Below are 14,214 nucleotides of genomic sequence, written 5' to 3'. Positions count from 1 at the left end.
TAATCGCTAAAACAAGGAATATATCACTTTGCAGGAAAACGCATCCCTAAACGCATTACAAGATTATATTTCATAGTATAACTGAATAATCGCTAAAAACAAGGAATATATCACTTTGCAGGGAAACGCATTATTAAACGCATTACAAAATTATATTTCGTAGTATAACTGACAAGGAATATATCACTTTGCAGGAAAACGCATTACTAAACGCATTACAAGATTATATTTCATAGTATAACTGTTTGGACAAAACAAACTTCTTTTATATGGAAAGTAAATAAAATAAGGTAAACATGGCAGCCACATTCATACAGAGAACTGATTGCAAGACTTTATCAGATATACCACAGGTAAATATCGCAGAGCAATACTGATAATACTGATGAATTCTTGACGGCTTTGTCACGGTGGACTTAACATTGCATCATTGAAATTCTTAAATCGATGTTTATTTGAACATGCAATCAAAATAATACTAAGAAATTATGTCTTGGACAAAATTAAAAAAAGAAAGAAAAAAAAATAACGAAAAAAAAAAAACAACAACAAGTTTAGATAGAAAAAGTTCTTAAATGAAACATTCACTGAAAATATTGTCTTGAATAACATAAAATTTCTACAACTTATTTTTAATTTATGAAAATATTAAGTATAATCAGTTTTTACTAATTTATGCATAATACAGTTCTCTTAACTTGAATTACCTGACGAAAAAAATCAACTTAAGGTATTCGATCCACAGATAGATAATATTTCTATGCCTGGTGACCCCATGATTTTTTGTTTGTTTTTGGTATCACTTGAAAGGGTTGTGTCTGCTGAACAAGAATTAGTGAATAAGATGACCATAATAACGAATCACTACAGTCATGATTTTTGACTGCGAAATGATAAATCTTACATTGTAGTAACTGGATTTCTGTTGAAGTATCACTGAAAACTATAAAGTAACAAAAATATAATTCTGTAACATATTTTTGACATGTAATTTATATCTTCTTTTTCAGTAGGCAATACACTTTCAAATGATAGAATCTACCAATATTGTATGAGCTTACCAGGCATCAATATTTGATACATTTTAATAGCTCTTGTTATATAGAACTTGCTTATTTGTGGACCGGATACCTTAATATAATTCCATCAAAATAACTAGAAGAAAAGCATTACAACAGAATTTGCAGTACCGACGAATCACTACAGATAAATTCTGAATGAAATGTAGAAGATAATGATGTTTGTACTGCTACTTTAGAAGAAAGTACATAGCGTTTCTCAGCTTTTGGAGCTAATGGAAAAAACAACAACAACAAAAAAAAAACTGCGTATCATATAACTTTTACCAGACTATGAAATACTCGTCTTGGACTTGGCCGGTGATATTTTCTGGTCCTGGGATCATAGTCATTTCAAAGATTAAGCCGGTGCTTGGATGGGACAGGGTGACCTCACAGTTCATTAACCTAGTCTGTCGTTATTTTGCTTATTTGCATTGTATGCTTGCTTAGGATTCTTTTGTAGATTTTATTTATTATACACGTCTTCGTTGTAAATAGAAATACTTTCATTATTAGTAATGACCCTTTTATACCATGTCACTCGTGTCACTCGTGTTTTATTGTGCAATTTTGTTTCACTTAATTGAAAAACATGTCGCTGTTCTTCACTTTTGTTAACTTATACTGGCTACATATTATTATTAATAGCATTTTTCAGGATATTTATTAAGCTTTGAACATTTCTTTTATGTTCATCAAAAATGCACTCAAAGAATTAGAAGGAACGCTGACAGTTTTAAATATGAAATTGCCAAAATAGCGCCCAAAATAACTTTGACATTTTGCCGGTATGTACGGAAGTGAGGTTTTGTGAATTAATGCCTTTGTTGTCGGGTTTTAGGTGAAACGGCACTTTAAGATTATTAATATTGTCTTGTCTACAAAAAGGGGGCTATAAAGTACATTGACGCGTATATTTTATATTTTCCAAGCTATTATACTGTACATTTAGAAGGTATATAGTCCAAAGTCGTAGAAACGAGAATGTGAAGTAATAAAAAAAACGTTGCAGCAATGTCGGCATGTAATAAACAGACACTTTAAAAACAGCTGACACTTTATTATTATTATTATTATTATTATTATCATAAGTAAATTCATATTTAAAACTTATTATAATGATACTGTTTCGGTAGAAGAAAACTATGAATTGTTCAATTACAATTTTATACAATTGTGCAATTGATCAGTTTTGGCATCGAGTTTTATTGGTGATAGTAAATCGTTAGGATGGAACTAAATTTAAACATTTCTAAATTAATGAGTGTCTATTTTGAAGTTTTTCAGTAACGCTTAGTATTGGGCGATTTGGATGGAAGTGCAAGGTAAAGAATACGCGCCAATTTCAGATACAATCCTTTTTCGTTAGCAAGACAGCCATTGGACGGTGTAAAACACTTAGATACCGGACTCATTTATTAGACTTCCACGCGTTTATACTAAATATTAACTGTATTGCTAGACGGATCAGTGTAACAGACTAACTCATTTATCCGACTATTAGTAAGTTAAGTTGGAGGAGCCGTGGCTCGAATTTACGACATCGGCATATAACTTCAAGCACTTTATTTTCATGACTAAACTTCGAAAAGACATAAAACTGAAGACATGCCATATTAGGAACGAAGGGACGCCATATGATTTTAGCAGTCAGTTTGAATTTTAAAATTGAATAAAAAGGTCAACGGGAAAAGTAGCATTCAAGGAAGGCAGCTGTGCATACAACACTGCGTCATTGGTATGTGTAAATGTCTGTACATATAGCTGCTGAACACATGCACTGTAACACAAATTGTAATATACATCTCCATAATAATCAGGTTGTTAAAAAATGCAAAAGTGTCTTTAGGTTACTTTTGAATTTGATCATTCATTCCGGATTTTAGTATAGACCTTATGATTATTCGTGCCCTTTAGTAATAATCAAATTCTTCAACACAGCTACAGGCTCTGACAAGTCTTATTAGTTGTAAAATATAAACCCCATAAGGTGCGGCATGAGGTACATTTCCATCAAGGTGAGGGAAATTGACAAGTAATTTTTGTTATACAGTACCATTAAAAACAGTATTTTCAATAAATACACTAAAAAGTGGCAAGGACAAAATAATGCGATTAATAGCAATTTAACAAAATGTATTTACATGGCCATAGAATCGTTTCTTTTGAGAATTTATAAACTTATACTAGAAAGATTTACTTTTTTGACGTTAATACGTCTGTAGATAAAAAAGAGTCAGGCATTTTATACCAGGACGTTAAAAATATTTATTATGCATTTCCTGTGATCCTGGTCCCCAGTCTGGTATAAAGCCTGCATATCTGAGTTGATTTGCATAACTGAATGCTTTTTATGGTAAGTGAATCCAAAGAAGTATTTTTTATAACTGTTTGGTGAATCCATTTAAATAGTTTATACTAAAACATGCTTTGAACGATTACATTTTAATTGTGAAATGAACGTTATGATCGATTTGTTGTCGGTATTTATAAATAAGAATAAATTTTTTCGTCACTTGTCAACATAGGATACACATGTCTCATTATATAACATTGAATTTAGTCAATGATGACATTGTTATCTCCTTACTTTTATTGTTTGTATAAGTGGCTGATAAATATACATACACAGCCAATATTAATAAAACATCATGCATTTCTATTAGCATTGTACTATAGTGCTTTGTCACCAATGTCACACAAATTGTTATATCACGTATTGAATAGTTTGCCGTTGAATAGTCAAAACTACTTGCAAAAGTCCGAAGACCGTGCAATAAGTGATTTCGTGGAGTCCATTCAATAGATGTGTAATAGAGTTCCCCTTAAGCCGGTGCTAGGGGCAGTGAGAGGCGTTGCATATTTCACTGCCTCTCATGAACAGACTCAATCAAACCGAGTCTGCTATAATTCTGCTTGGTTGCAGTCTTTGCTTCCAAAGGATCTTGTAACAGATTTTATTATTACATTGTACAGTAATTTATTTTCGTAGTTTTATATTTTAATTATTAGCCTAGTAAATATGTACTGAATATATACCGGTCAGGTAGCACAAACTGTGGACCGACGATTTATAAAAGAATCATGTATATATAGTCATTCTTGTTAAACAATACTGAGAAGCAGCTGAGTGATTATGATGCTGAATTGAAAACAAACGTACAAGTGTACTAATCAAGAAATAATCATTAAATTATACACCTACAACGACCGGGCCGTGTGTATTATATATACTAAAAGAACATTACTGACCTCCCTTGCTGAATGGGAAAAATATTTACAGAATAAAGATGAGCATCAGATCAACTATGTACTGTAATTTACAATCAGTTGCACGTGAATTTCGCAAAAAAAAATGAATAATAATAATAATAATGAACAAACAGAATACTTTTTTATTTGATTTTTCTGAGAATTTTTAGCCCGACTATTCGAAGAATAGGGGAGCTATCCTACTCGTCCCGGCGTCGGCATGAGTGCGAGCGTCACACAAGTGTTAAAGTTTGCATACCACCCCAAATATTTTCAAAGTCCATTGAGATATTGCTTTCATATTTTGCATACTTGTTTACCATCATGACCCCAGTCTGTAAAAAGGAGGAGGCAACTCTATCAAGCATTTTGACAGAATTATGGCCCCTTTTCGACTTAGAATAAATGTTAAAGTTTGCGTACCACCCCAAATATTTTCAAAGTCCATTGAGATATTGCTTTCATATTTTGCATACTTGTTTACCATCATGACCCCAGTCTGTAATAAGGAAGAGGCAACTCTATCAAGCATTTTGACTGAATTATGGCCCCTTTTCGACTTGGAATAAATGTTAAAGTTTACGTACCACCCCAAATATTTTCAAAGTCCATTGAGATATTGCTTTCATATTTTGCATTCTTGTTTACCATCATGACCCCAATCTGTAAAAAGGAAGAGGCAACTCTATCAAGCATTTTGACTGAAGTATGGCCCCTTTTCGACTTAGAATAAATGTTAAAGTTTACGTACCACCCCAAATATTTTCAAAGTCCATTGAGATATTGCTTTCATATATTGCATACTTGTTTACCATCATGACTCCAGTCTGTAAAAAGGAAGAGGCAACTCTATCAAGCATTTTGATTGAATTATGGCCCCTTTTCGACTTAGAATAAATGTTAAAAGTTTGCATACCACCCCAAATATTTTCAAAGTCCCTTGAGATATTGCTTTCATATTTTGCATACTTGTTTACCATCATGACCCCTGTCTGTAATAAGGAAGAGGCAACTCTATCAAGCATTTTGACAGAATTATGGCCCCTTTTCGACTTAGAATAAATGTTAAAAGTTTGCGTACCACCCCAAATATTTTCAAAGTCCATTGAGATATTGCTTTCATATTTTGCATACTTGTTTACCATCATGACCCCAGTCTGTAAAAGGAGGAGGCAACTCTATCAAACATTTTGACTGAATTATGGCCCCTTTTCGACTTAGAATATGCTTATTGTAATGTTAAAGTTTTACTCATTGCTTATATTATACTATCAAGCACTGAGAATAGTCGAGCGCGCTGTCCACTGACAGCTCTTGTTATCAACAAGTTCAGGGTAAAATGTGATCAAGTGTAGAGTAATGCTTTCTAAAACCTGCTTGATTTTCCTTAATTACTTTATTATCTTCCAAAAAGATATTTAACCTATTGTTAAGAGTAGAAGTAAATAGTTCACTAACACAGTTAAGTAGGGTTATAGGCCTATGATTCTCCGGTAATGAAGAATCCCCTTCATTTTAAAAAATTGGTAGTATAATACCTCTAGACCATTGCGTAGGATATACACCAGTTTCAAGTACAAGATTAAACAATGTAATATACACAGGTAATAATTTATCGGCAGAAGATTTAATATATTCATTAATTATATCATCTATTCCAGCAGCTTTACCATTTCCGGGCTTTAACGCACTTTTTAATTTCTTCACTAATTATATTAGAGTTATAGAACTATCATTTGTTAAGTCTATGTTACGAATCGCATCTAGGTCATCATCATCGTGATTATCGTTTTCACTTGCTTGTTTAAAGTAGTCGTGCAAAGCATCTAATGATGGCGTTTCTACTTATTTATTAATTCGAACATTATTCAAATACTCCAATAATCTTTTGGAGACCTACTTTGTAATTTTCTTAGTTTTAATTCTTTATTTTTATTATATATATTTATGTATTTGTTCATTATTTTCTTATAATTTTTACATGCATTATTAAGTATTAAACTATTTTCCTCTGAAGGATTTTTGCTATACTTTTTACGAAGTTTATTGTAGTATTTTCTCGCTCCTTTGCACTCTGAACCATACCAAGGTTTCCCCTTTTCGTTAACAGGATTATTACTTTGTCTTGTTGATTTAAACGAAACTTTTGCACTCTTCAAGTAAATCTTATTTAACTGCTCTGTTATGCTATCTAATTGTCCTTGAATATTAGCTTGATCAGTACATGTATTTTCAATCTGCCCCAGTAATTCATTTATACTAGTATATGATATATTACATACAAAATCATCTGCTAGCCTACTGTCCCACTTTGGTACACAAACATTATTTTTGTCATTTTTAATCTTTACTTTATGCTTAATGTTTAATACACAATGCAATAATGAATGGCCATCAGAATGTAAAGTATCTAGGTCAACAATGCTGAATTCATTTAATAACTTGTATCCCTTTTAAAGTACATGTAATCAAAACATAATCTATAACCGATCTATTTCTGAATGTCATTTTGCCAACATTTCTGCCAGCGGCACATCTACCATTACATTAAACCCATGGTTATTTGTTCTCTTATCCCTTGATTTTCTGTAAATTGGGATTTTTTGAAAAAGCATTTGCGTCCTTTGGTGAATAAACTGGGCTGCATCATTACCAATTCCAAAAAGGTCAATCAAATAGTTATCAATTGCTGTAAAATCATGCATTTATGCAGTCTGTGCATTATAATCTCCGAGTACATAAACATATTCAAATCGGTTACACATCTCAAAAAATATCATTTTCAAATATCTCAAATTCTTCGTTACTGTATAGGTGGCACATAAACTGTACCAGATATCAAGTCGTTTATTTAGTGTTTAATCTTAACCAAAATAAGTAGTCGGACTGAGAGTTAATGAGTAATGACCTCTATAAATGGAAATATATCATTTTTTATAAATGCCCCGAGTCCACCAGATTTTCGTATTGCCTTTTGTTTACTTGGGATATTTACAAAAGAATAGCCATTTAAGTAAATATGGTCAAAAATATCAAGTTTTGTTTTTGTTATCAAAAGTAAGTCTGTTTAACAGTTTCAGATTCAAAGAACCGATTTTAATGTTTTTCACTTCATCGTTAACACGAAAACTGTTCAGGGTATCTCCCATAGAGCCCTAAGTATTGTTTTTTGACGTAAAATCAACTGCTGCACTATTAATTAAATCCGCACTTAAAACATCATGGGTTGGTGGTACTTGCATTGTCGAAACAAAGTTATATATTTCTTGCTGTGAGACATACTCGCGCATAGACTGGCTGTTCGGGTCATCAGTTTCCGATGATGAGTTAATATATTAGAATTTATGATCATCTTCAAGGAAGAAAGTGTCTGATAATGATGTATTTCCGGTCGCCCAGAGGGCATACTTTAGTGATGACAGTATCATCCGCTTTTATGTTCTTAATCTGAATATTTAACATTTAGAAAAATTATGATAAATGTTAAAGTTAAGGACATGATATACATTACATACTAATGAAATAATTATTTTGTTATTACTGATAATGATCATTTTATTGTATCGTTGACACAATGTGAGTGTTTTATATTGCAACTGCCATGGCTTTGACATTAATCTTGGTGTTTCCTTAAAAAGTTGTTAAATTCACACGTTTTCATATTTTGATATGCCCGCCATATGATATATAACAAAAATTAAAGGAAAAGATTTTACCCTTTGACTTTTCACGCTTTTCAGCTATAAAAATAGGAGACATAATCAACTTATGTGTTTAAATGTGTTTCTACACGAGTAATAAAAGTGATATTATTTATGAAAATGCATTGCCTCATGTGCGATGGATTTGGATTTAAAGAGAAACGAAGAAAAAATTTCACCTTTTAAAATATACAACCTTCAAATCTTGATTTATGTCATTTCTCAACTAAACATGGAATGGGGCTATGGTTCAATTATTTAAAAAAAAAGCACATGTAACATTTCGCCTGCTGCCGACAAGTGATTCTGCCTTTGCGACCAGCGCAGACCAAGATCAGCGTGCACTCCGTTGCAGGCTGATTTCACTAGTCAGTCAGTATATTTTTAGTGAACATCCTTCAATTAAATAGTAAATGGTACTGCCCAAATTAAATGATGGACCAATCTATTTTAGAAATTTAGCAGAGTAAAGGGTAAAGAGAAAGTGACGTTCATTTCTCTTTGCGCATTTCCCTTATGAAACCTTTGTTAATGGAATTGACAGATAAATGAACAAAAATCAATTCTAAGTTTAGCGGTTACACATCTCATGAATAATTTAACAAATCACTGAATGGAGGTTCGGTGTACCTCTCCCAAGAGAGAAAAGTCACAGTCAATTGAAATGTCGACGCCATACACATTTCTATTGTCTTTTTCGTGAAGCCGAAACAAAATTTGATTAAAAGTTAAATGTATTTCAGCAGTTTAGGCACAACTCGTGTACACATAATGTTGCTACTACCATCTGTTTTCTTTTCAGACTGTTTATGATTGTGGACCAATCTATGAACTATTTTGAAATAAGATAAGTATCTTACCAGTAATGTGTCCAAGTATCTTGTGTATTGCCTGGTTATCTCACGATTATACTCGTAGGTACCTTTAGAAGGCAATGTTAAGTGGTATTCCGACAGACTGCAAAATGGCCATAACATAGCAAAGTGCAGGTCAGAGACCACCAATTCAAAAAAGTACAGGGAAATTACTGGGAATGAGGTAAGTGTATACCTGGGAATAAGGTAGCATCTGTGCGTTCTGATTGGTCAGTCATGTAAACAAACCCGAGAAGTGATTATTTTTTTCAAAATGGAATATTTTTACTGCATTTACAGTATTTCATTATACATTTTGACAAAATTTGCTACATTTTATGTGTATTGAAAAAAAGTTTCATCAAATGAATTTCTCCAGCCATGACAACGATGTAAACAGGGGGTCATCTCATTCACACGAAAATTACTTAAATAAAGTATCACTATTCATATGTTTTTCGTCCGATATTTTGGTGGAACTAAGATAGTTCTTGAAAAAAATGTGATTGGTTATACACGTTTCGATATATGGAAGGCCGTACACGCCATAATGTTATAATGGAAGTCTATGGGAAAACAATTGGTGTTCTCTACCCTGCAGTGTAATTAGGACATCCTGCAAGCGTCATATTATCATGATCTAAATCATGATCTTCGCCTGCATTGCTCTACGCGATAATGTCTTAGCCTATATTGGGGAGAAGATATAAGTTTACAGCCTTCTAATTTAAATATACTAGTGTACTAAATACAAAACTTAGGTATTAATTAGAATGTTCATTTATTTACACTGTCCTGTGACTCTGAAACATGGCAGTGGTATGATGGAGATTAGGTGTACACCATAATCCTGTTTAAGCTTCTCAGTGTTGTAATTGATATCTACCGTTCCAAGGCTGTATCCCATTGTGTTTCTTTATTTGTTCATTTTGTCCTCTTGCGTTTGCTCTGTCTTTGTGCGTATATATTTGCCTGTGTTTGTCTATGTGTTGTCGTCATGGGTTATGCTTTGGGGAATGCTGCCTTTTTGGAACGTGGCTTTACATTTTGGATATTCGTCCTTGTTTCTTTTTTGCACAATTACTGTTTAACACATCGTATATAAATATTTACTTAGGTTAGCGGCATGGGCAATGTCTAGTGCTAAATATCATTTCCTAAATAAAACTTTAGAGTCTCTCTACAGACTTGAGCAGATTATTGCAACATTCTAGGAAATTTTTCCTTAGAAATGAAGAGTAAAATAGAATGAGTTCCATTGTTCAGACAGAATAGAGGGCGGAATAACTAGTTCAGCCAAGTCAAGTGTTATACTCACAATTTTCAAATGACTTAATAGCATGTGTGAAATCATTGTAATAAAAACCTTGACTGCTAAATTGTTTCTTCTCTTAGTTGCAAAGTACCATGGACTGTAAGTTGTACAAAGTCGAAGTATAATCGCTATGTTATTGAGAAACATTCTTGACAAGAGCATAAACATAAAAGTACTATGTAATTTATCGTACATTTTCATTCTCTTTCTACAGCTCTTGGTAAATCTATAAAATCACATAATCTTTCTTTAATGATCCTGATTCATTTGTGAAATATGATGATGTCTTGAAGCATTTCAGGTATTGCACTTAGTCATTCTGAAAGTTTGTAACGTCTCATTATTCATATTACTTTCTGCTACGTTTAGAAAGCTTTAAACAGTGCTATCCCAGTATTTTGGACAGCTAATGTATTTTTACCATACTTTTATAGAGTCAATAACAGCTATAAAAATTGAAATAAAACGCTTTGTGATAAATATCTCGAATAAAATTGCGTAAAATTATAGCGTCATTAACGGGGTTTGCACAGGCATTTAGTGTAAACAGAAAAACAATTATGGTATTAGGCATGACACGAGATCAAAGTAATATACTTCTATATTAATGGAGTTCGATTAAATTGCGAGCGCAAACTTTATAATTAATACGGTGGAAAATTTGATCTAGTAAATCTCATGTAGTTGTTTGAAACTATGGAGACTCTCTGTGTATATTAATTCAACGCAAACGAACATAAGACTGCTGTATGTAACCTCCCATCAACCTCCCATCGTTTTAACACATTTAATATCAACCCTCTAAACAGTTCTGAAAAAAACATTCTTTTTATAAACATTTCTACCTGCTTGAGGACCTAGTCAATACTTCAGGAAACATGTTAATGATTTGTTTTTTTTTATATTGAAGCTTATACCAAACTACTGCACTGGGTTCTAGTAGTTTACCTGCAAGACCATTATATCTACATACGTTATTGTTTTAAATGATTGTCGTATTACCATTTTTTGACAGGAATACGAACAGAATTATGTGCAAAAATTGGGGTTTTCCGACTGAAAGTCATAGTTGCCTCTGAGGAAATGTTCAGTCTCCAACTTTTAGATATTTTTATATTATTTCATTTATTGTTTATCAAATGCGTTAAATGCGGCACCGATACCTCCATTAACTTATAATCTTTAACCCTTACCATGCTAAATTTCTATAATGGACTGGTCCATCTTCCAATTTGGGCAGTACCATTTATCATTTGAAGGGGTGTTTACTAAAAATTTACTGACTGAACAGCGAACAGTGCAGACCATGATCAGACTGCACGGATGTGCAGGCTGATCTTGGTCTGCACTGGTCGCAAAGGCAGAATCACTTGCCGCCAGCAAGCTAAGGGTTAAAGGTTACAATGCAATAGTGGGATGACTGCACAGATAAAAAACAGACAGCTGCTTACTGCCACAGTTAATATTTTATTCTTGATAATGCCAACATAGCGTTATTTTGGTCATTTTTGGCTTTTGGATGATAGTGTGGTCTAATTCATGAAGTTTCTATTGTGTGTTTTGGGTGTCGTTTGTGGAAAAACCGTACTCGAACGTCAGCTTTGTGTCTCCTTTTGCCGGATGAAGTCTCAATAGTTTATAACCTAAGTATATTTCGTATACTTTGTGTCACATGTTAAAGCTGAAGCAATAATGTTAGATTTGGACAGGCAACTGAGGAGATTTTTTTACTGTTTTTACTTACACATTTCAAATTATTACGGAAACTTTGGTGACCTATACAAGGTGTTAAAAAGAATTGTTTCAGCATCCTTCCTTTAACGTAAAGAGTTCATAGCATCTTGTCTAGAATGACATCTGTACACATTTTCACATAAAACGTCCTTTACTCAGGTAAAACTAGTTTTAAAAGTAATCGTATAACATATTTTCATTTATGTTCAAGTGTGAGTTTCCGGACTGTTACTCTTCTAAACATACTGTTCTTTCGTATCTCTAACAAAACTTTTAAACAGTTTATAACACCAAAACACACCATGTTCATCTGCGTATGAGAGAATTCAAAGTGGGATGGTGCGGCTGGTTGAACCTAGAAATCTAGAAAAGCAATTGATGACTAAAACGAAAACCAAAATTAAAAAATATATACAAAGTAAAATATTTATATGAGAATAAAACTCTTATATTGATCTCGTTTTGATAAAGAAATCAGTACTACTACATCAAATGCTCTTTTTAATAAGTCTTTTCAGCTTTCATTTGGAAACACGGATTTTATTGGTTTTTGTTTTGTGGCCATTTTTTGCTAGAGAGGAGTATGTGTTGTGCGTGCGCACGCGTGCGTATATGTCTGCGTGCGTTTGTGTGTGTGTGTGTGTGGGGGGGGGGGGGATGTGGGGCTCAAGGAATTAGCTTCCCCCTGGTTCGAAGTTATAGACGTGAAGTTGGGCCGATCCCTAATTAAGCCCCCTTGCTTACGGCTATGATATAATAGCAATATATTGTTGTGTAGTTAATATCTATGATATATTTTAGAAATCTTTTGAATACTAGTAGATGATGAGTTTACTAAAAATTATCATTTGATTATTCACTTCACTCTCTCCATTGTACAAACCCTGGACATTGCGGCTTTCAACTGTCTTCTTTCCTATGGATTATTTCAAAAGATACTTCAACGCGCTCAGCCGTAATATTTAGTATGTCGGTCAAACTATGCGATCTTTTGATACTTCGTTTACGCAAACATTCGTACAAAATGCATAGTCGAAAGACAGACGTTTTCTTAAGATATTTTTCATTAATATACGTAGTGGCTTCATCGATATACTCCGTATTTTTTCGTGATAGTCGTGTCATTGATTCTGTGCCCTTAGAAAATCTGAAGTTCCGATTCTTGAAGAATAAAACACCTATTAGAAACGCTATATTTAAATGCAATAGAGTTGTTTCGGACCTGGATGTACAATAAAATATTTCTCTACTTGCTGTGAATGCAAAACTCAAATATTGATATTCAGATGTAGGTCATGTCATCACTGGTCGTTTTAATATAATTGAAGACGAGTGTATCGTAATTATTCTTTAAAGGAACAAAGCACAAATTTTCTTGAATTATTGGCATTGATGCTTGTCGTGATCAGATTGTGGAATCAGTCGAAAGAAACCTTCTGTGTTAAGTGATGCCGTCGTGAGAATGCTGAGCCCACTGCGTAAGCGTCCTGCGAACGTAATATTTCATTATTACCAGATCTCGTATAAAATCTTATCAAACAAATTAATACCTACTTCCTCCTAAATCCAAGCTTACTTTAAGACATATGAAATAGGAAATCAAAGAATTTCATTTTAGGTATGTTTTACTTCTAGCAGATAAGGCGACCAACTATATTATTATCATCTGACACCAACACCTGCATATTGATGTTTTACGAAACGAACTCATTAATACTAAAGCTGAAACACATGAGTCCTTCTGTTGAACAACATTTGGTCACTTATCACATCAGTGAACATTAATAATTAGGTTTCTTAAGAACATAACATTTTTTTACTTTGTATACCACTTAACCATAGAAATTAGATAAGTAACAAACTAACTGACCTAGTTAAAACACTTTTGCCAGAAAGAATGATATACATGTATTTCTCGCATCCAATTTCGGTAAAACTTTTCTACTAGTTGCATTTTTTTAAATTATGCTGTGTGGGTTTGTGAGAAAGTTTGTAAAACATTGACCTTTTTATTGAACAACACTTACATCAGGTTTAGAAATGCAATTTTTCGACAAGTCATTTGTATTCAAATGGGAACGAATTGCGCACCCCTTGTTGCAGATTAGTTTTTGTATTGCTATGGTACAAAGGCAGACATTATAACTGCATCTTACAATACATCATGATATCTATCTTGATATTTTTAACATAGATAATCCGCTATTTGCCCAATTGGTGGTTGTTTTTAGTATTATTATAGATCCAGTTAAATAAAATAAACAATTTGGATACTTCTGCTTCATTTTTCGATTTAC

Source organism: Mercenaria mercenaria, chromosome 8 (assembly GCF_021730395.1).
Source record: "Mercenaria mercenaria strain notata chromosome 8, MADL_Memer_1, whole genome shotgun sequence".
NCBI classification, from domain to species: domain Eukaryota; kingdom Metazoa; phylum Mollusca; class Bivalvia; order Venerida; family Veneridae; genus Mercenaria; species Mercenaria mercenaria.
The sequence above is the reverse complement of the archived record's forward strand: the minus strand, read 5'-3'. Positions refer to the sequence as shown.